Source organism: Ovis canadensis, chromosome 4, assembly GCF_042477335.2.
Source record: "Ovis canadensis isolate MfBH-ARS-UI-01 breed Bighorn chromosome 4, ARS-UI_OviCan_v2, whole genome shotgun sequence".
Classification (NCBI taxonomy): domain Eukaryota; kingdom Metazoa; phylum Chordata; class Mammalia; order Artiodactyla; family Bovidae; genus Ovis; species Ovis canadensis.
This window is the reverse complement of record NC_091248.1, coordinates 24,850,014-24,856,216: the sequence shown is the minus strand read 5'-3', so window position 1 is coordinate 24,856,216 and position 6,203 is coordinate 24,850,014.

Here is a 6,203-nt window from a genome sequence, read left to right as displayed (position 1 = left end):
AAAAGGACTCTTGTGAAAAGACTAATGAGTCCCCAATCCAGGGGCTCCCATTGTTCTAGCAAGTATACATATAACCAATGCACAACCAATGAGAGGTAATCAAAATGTCATTTTCCCTAATAGAATTATGGACCTGGGAAATCATCAATGGTTGCTAAAACCGATTTAAAAAAAAAAAAGCTGATAAAGAACTATAATAGATGAGTCAAACTGTCCTAAATCCTGATCAGTACTAACATTGCTGAGAGAGAAGCAGACATTAGTGTCCTGGAAGCGCTATAGGAGTGCACACTGTAACCCTGAGACAGTCTCACCAAATAAATGAACCCAAATCAAATCAAACCTCTGGATCTTACTTCCAATTTAACGGAAATACAGACATTGGATATGTTTCTAAGTAATTCTGTGTATGGGATATGGAGATGGATAAAAGAGAGTAAATGGGCATTATAGCTGCAACAAGATTGAACCAGAGTTAACAAGTGCTGTATTATGAGGACACGAGAGGTCATCAGACTCTGCTCTTCTCTTTGGACTGTGCTTTTGAAGTGTTCTGTTATAAAATATTTGTAAAACAAACAAGAAATGCTGTTTGTTTTTGCCTCAACAATCCCATTCAACTTTTTTCACTGGAGGGGGTTTTTCCTTTGCTCCTGCATGAAATTTCAGCTTCATAACTTATCTGTTCACTCTTGGCATAAAATAGTCCTCTGTTCAAATAGTTTCAATTTAGAGTTGAGAAGGTCAAGTCACAATAATTTCTCTGGGGCCACTTTCCATACCGTTCCAAGTTTTGTTCTGCTCTAAGAGAAATAGTCTCGGTTGAAGTCCTCTTACCTTCCCAGGTGATCCTTTTGAACTCAGACCAGCTTAGGCAGGTACGTGAGAAGCACTTATGGATGTTTGTTCTACCATTGGTACAGAGTGCATCTAATGTCCAGTCTTGAGAACAACATGCCTCATATAGTCAAGAGGATACATCAAGCACTTCACATGGTCCCCTTGAAGCCTCCTCCCCACCTCCCAGGCTCAGGATGAGATTCTCATGGCGCATGGGAGAATTGTCACCAAAAGAACCTCTTCATAAACCCTCTCTTCCTCAATGCCAGCAGTGGACAAACTATAGCTTGTGGGTCGAATCCAGCCTGTCTTTTACTTTTAAATAAAGTTTTATTGGAATACAGCCACACTCACTTGTTGAAATACTGGCTTTGGCTGCTTTTGTGTTGCAACAGAATTGAATAGTTGCAACCAAGACCATGTAGCCCACAAACCTAAAATATTTACACAGCCATCTGGCTCTTTACAGGAAAAGGTTGCCAACCCCTGCTCCATGCTATCAACTCTTTTAATATTTACTGTAGGTCAGTTGTCTAATTGGTTCTTGGACATTTACCTTGAAAATACATATCTTGGTGTATCATCTAACTTTGGTATCTGAGTTCTGTCATTTTAGGGCCAAAGTTAAAATGTAAGAACAATTTTATCTCACAAAATCCGTTTTTCACAGATAAATCTAATTATGCTTTATTTGGGGACTCTGTCTGTATGCCTTACTTGTTCATCCTAAGAAAGCCAGAGTCCCAGTCTGGCCCATGCTGCTGCCTCTCCTTTTTTGGGATCTCTGGGTGAGGGGGGCTGGCAGCCCTGCTAGTGTATCTCTCCCTTTCAAGAAATTCTAGACCATCTCTGGAAAGCAGATGGCTATGAGGTGGGGTGGGGTTTGAAATAATGTGCTAACAGATTTGCTTTTTAGGCTTCTGTTTATTCTGAGCTGCCTTGACTGGACTCTCCCTTGCAGCTGCAGTAACTGTGGGTCTTTATCAAGGTGGTCTTGGGATAGAATCCCTCTTTTATTTTACCATGTGATATAAAACATTTATTTTTGACCTGGCCTGTGGCTTCCAGCAGCAATATGTTTCCTTTTCCTAGTATGCAAGTACAGGCTCTGTTTGCTCAGTGTTGTGAGTGCTTGGAATTTAGATGATCGTATAACTCAAGAGAGACTCCCCTGGTGGCTCAGATGGTAAAGCATTTGCCTACAATGTGGGAGACCTGGTTCAATCCCTGGGTCGGGAAGATCTCCTGGAGAAGGAAATGACAACCCACTCCAGTATTCTTGCCTGAAAAATCCCATGGACGGAGGATCCTGGTAGGCTACAGTCCATGGGGTCGCAAAGAGTCGGACATGACTGAGCAACCTTCATTATTGACCTTCATTATAACTCAAGAAGATCATGATCACTTTCTTATCTTGCTCAAAATAATAATAATTATTATAATCAGCATCAGCATCCAGGCCAGTTTACCAAGGAACAGCAGAGTAATGTGTGTCCGTTTTTCTTTTTTACAAATTAAAAAATAGTCAAATTATGCTGGACAAATTTGACGAGTACATTGATCTATCATTCTCTTACCTATTTAGCTTTATATTTTCCCTAGGTCCATGGAATTTGGTCTTGAAAAACAGAAATGTGGAATGTAAGATTTAAATATTAATAATTTACTATTCCACAAGCCAGCAGTTTCAGTTGAACAGAATCTCCTGAAAGGTGTTTCCAAATTGCCTATTCTAGTTCCCAATTCAGACAGAATCAACCTAGACCGAGAAGGCACAGATATATTTTTTTTACTTGAAAATCGCTGATCAGGTCATTGTAATACATGTTTCCCAGGAATTCCCTGCAGTTCAGTATCTGAGACTCAGTGCTTTCACTGCCCAGGCCTGGTTTCAATCCCTGGTCGGGGAACTGGTATCCCACAAGTCATCTGGTACAGCTTCCCCACCAGAAAAAGAAAGAAGTTTCCCAAATCAGTATTCAGAAAGAAATATTAATCAACTCTCTCAAACAAATGGCGACCAGAACAAATGAGCTTTGGAAACTTAATGGGATTCTGCTTCTGGGTATTTGGAATGTAGATTAGCAAAGAAATCTCAGTAACATCAAAGGGAAGATCACTTTATAAATGGACTAAGTTACTTCTCTTAAAAATTTGTAATTTATTTCCTCACTTGTTTTTATATTTCTTGCTCCTCCAAAGGTGTTTCTGTTGGAGACTTGGAAACTACTAAAAAACAGAGCTCCTATGCACTGAAATGTTTATAGATTTTTCACCTTCTCTTTTTCTACTGTCAGGAAGTCCATGCCAGTTAAAGCATGTGTACTATTATTCTTTGTTCCTTTCTGTACTTTAAAAACTTAAATATGTATGTACACCATCATCGTAACATTGTAGACCAGTTTCTAATTCTAGGGCAGGCTTTGTAGCCTGAGAATCCTATGTCTCCACTGAATACATTTAAAGTAAGTAAAAATAAAAAATTGTATTTTCTTTCATTAGTGGAAGGAGAAAGTTGTTCAGTTTGAAATCCAGAAATTTATCCTTTATTTAAATGCTATCATCATCTCATCCTATTTGTTGAAAATGTAGGTAAAGCCTGTATTTTAGTGATTTACTTTATGTCACTTGGCTAGGCCACAGTACCCAGATATTTGGTCACCCACAGTATATCAAACAGCCATCTAGATGTGGTGAAGATATTTTTAAGATAATATTAGCATTTAAATCATAGATTGTGAGTGAAGCAGTTTATCCTCCACAATATGGGTGAGCCTCATCCAATCAGTTGAAGGCCATAAGAGAAAAAGGACTGAAGTCTTCCAAGGAAGAAGTTCTAGCGAGAGTGCCTCCAAACTCCAGCTACAAAACATACACCCACACCCCACACACACACTGTGTGTGAGTGTGGATTTTGTGTGTGTGTATACATCTCTCTCTGTATTGTTGTTGTTGTTCAGTCACTAAGTCATGCCCTACTCTTTGTGACTCCATGGACTATAGCCCGCCAGGCTCCTCTGTCCATGGGATCCTCCAGGCAAGAATACTGGAGTGGATTGCTATGTCCTCCTCCAGGGGATCTTCCTGACCCAGGAATTGAACTCATGTCTCCTGCTTGGCAGGCAGATTCTTTACCACTGAAGCCCTGGGAAGCGCCCCCACCTCACCTTTCTCTCTCTCTCTCTCTCTCTCTCTCTCTCTCTCTCTCTCTCTCTCTATCTCTCTCTCTATACACACACACACACACACACACACACACACACACACACACATACACATCCTATTGGTTCTATTTCTGTCACCATCCTTAAACCAAAAATTAGCCATCAGGAGTCTCAGATCTTCCAAAACCAGCCTTAGTATCCTTGCTTTGATCAGTCACTGGCTGTGAGAGGTCCATGGAATTGGCCTTGATGCAAATGCAGGAATGAATTTCAGAGTCCAACAGAAAAGGCACTTGGTCAATTAAGCTCCCTACAGTTAGAAATCTTTAAAGTGCATTTTCATGGCTATCACAAACACCAAGCTCAAATAAAACAAAATTAAAGTAGTTCCAAGTCCTAGACAAAAATGGATTACAATTTGGTAAACTAAGACAATCTGATTTCTGAATGTCTAAACAAAAAGATGTCTCTATAAATATAGAAAGCTCCAAGTGAGCTAAGTTTTTAAGAATAATTTAGCATTAATTCAAAATCATGATACAAGAACAAAAAGACATTATAGCTTAGTTTATTGGATAAGAAAGAAGTTGAGAACTTCCCTGGTGGTGCAGTGGATAAGGATCCACCTGCCGGTACAGGGGACACAGTTTCGATCACTGGTGCAGGAAGATCCCACATGCCACAGAGTGGCTAACCCATGCACCACAACAGAGCCCATGCTCTAGATCCGACAAGCTGCAATTTGCTGCAACTACTGAAGCTGTATGCGTAGAGCCTGTGTTCCACAGTAAGAGAAGCCACCACAATGAGAAGTCCACATACCGCAATGAAGGTAGCTCCCACTTGCTGCAACTAGAGAAAGCCTGTGCAAAGCAACAAAGACCCAGTGCAGCCAAAAAAAACACATAAATAGAAGAACTTGATCTGCACATAGTTCAGATTCACTGGTCCATGGTAATGGCTAGACACAGGGTGAAGGTGAAAGCTGCTCAGTCAGTCCAGCTCTTTGCAATCCATGGACAATACAATTCATGGAATTCTCCAGACCAGAATACTGGCGTGGGTAGCTGTTCCCTTCTCCAGGAGATCCTCCCAACCCAGAGACTGAACCCAGGTCTCCCACACTGCAGGCAGATTCTTTACCAGCTGAGCCATTAAAGAAGCCCAAGAATACTGGAATGGGTAAGCCTGTCCCTTCTCCAGCAGATCTTCCTAACCCAGGAATCGAACCAGGATCTCCTGCATTGCAGGCAGATTCTTTACCAACTGAGCTACCAGGGAAGCCAGATGTAGGGTAACAGGGATCATATACAACAAGGAAAAGGAGCCATTTCACAGAAACGGGCTGCTCATTCGTTTAGTGTGTTTCATGCAGTATTATATTCTGCTGTCTGAAGTGGGGCTTTAGGATTTCACTGGCTCCAAACACAAAACCAGCAATAAGAAAATGACAAGTGAAAAGGTAGCATGTTCTTTTAGTCTCATTAAATATGACATCAAGAGTTCAGGATCTTCAGAATTAATGAGAAAATCTGTTGCAGTTCATGTTCTCCCGAAAACAGACTCAGACACCGATGTGACCAGTCCCCAAGTCGTCAGGGTGTTTATCTCCCATCCCCTAGGATGCTTGTTTCTTACCAAGTGTTCTAGTGTGCTTGCCTGCTCATCTGACTTGATTAGCATGATGTCATCAATGTAAGGGATCCCAGGGATGTTCAGCAGGATGTCCAGATATATGCATTAATATCACGACAGAGGGACCAAGAATGTATGCAGTCTTCAGGCAAAGCTACTGACTATCCTGCCGTCCATTTCTGATCAGGCTGGACCATAAGGCATTGTCTAAAACAATGCCCTCCTATCATGTGCCTGGGAGCTTCTAATCCTCTCTGGGGAAGATGCCACAAGTGTCAGCGAAATTGCAATTAGGGCTTCTGTTGGTTAAGTCTGTGGTATTTATTGTCTAGAGAAGAGGTCTTATCAACTTCAAACAATGAACGTAAGAGAGGCATATTCTTGGACTACGATGCAAGGAAGTCTTAAGTGGAGCACAAAAATAACCAAACAGAAACACCCCTAGATATTTGGAAATTTAAAAACAAACCAGAAAACATATAGTTCAGTCAGTTCAGTCACTCAGTCGTGTCCGACTCTTTGCGACCCCACGAATCGCAGCATGCCAGGCCTCCCTGCCGGGGT